Below are 765 nucleotides of genomic sequence, written 5' to 3' on the forward strand. Positions count from 1 at the left end.
TGGAAAAGGAATAAAAAAAAAAAAACATTTCCGAACTGGTCGGTTTACCAGAAACCGCCGGTTTTTCGGTTTTCATCAAAACTGGCCGATTCAACCCGGTTCGAAACGGCTCTTTTCCTTATCCAATTACATCACTCAACCGGACCGGTTATGGGTCCGGTTCATCGGTTTTCCAGTCGAACCGGCCGGTCCGGTCCGGTTCTTACAACTATGATTTAAATATTGAAATTTTTAAATATTCTTTTAATTTTGTTGAGGTCATAAATTAGTTTCTTAAGGTTCAGCTAATACACAATTTAAGCTTTTCCAGTTAGGATCTATAAAGCATACACGCAATCATTCACTTCCCCCACAATTAATTAATTGCTATAATAAATAATTTAAAAAAAAGAAAAGAAAAGAAAACTCAACTGAGAATGAATAACGACCCGAAATGAAAACTAAAAAGGAATTTGAGAAATTGAAATAAAGAAACCTAGATATTATTAGTGGAAAAAGATTTACTCCTCCTATAATTCAATATAATTTTTTTTGAAACAAGAAAAGCTCAACACAAGCGTGGAGCAGATACATAAACAAACAATAAAATAAAGAAATAATAAAATAACACCTGTTGTTACCATCTAAATTATTCGATAAATACGCATTTCCATGTCATCTCCGGCATTGTCATCAACAACAAAAGGGATCATCGCACCTCCACTCATTGTAATGATGCACAGTCATGTTGATAACCTCGCTAGCACACTTGCTTGAATTCTGAAA

The sequence above is a fragment of the Arachis ipaensis genome, chromosome B10, assembly GCF_000816755.2.
Source record: "Arachis ipaensis cultivar K30076 chromosome B10, Araip1.1, whole genome shotgun sequence".
NCBI lineage: Eukaryota > Viridiplantae > Streptophyta > Magnoliopsida > Fabales > Fabaceae > Arachis > Arachis ipaensis.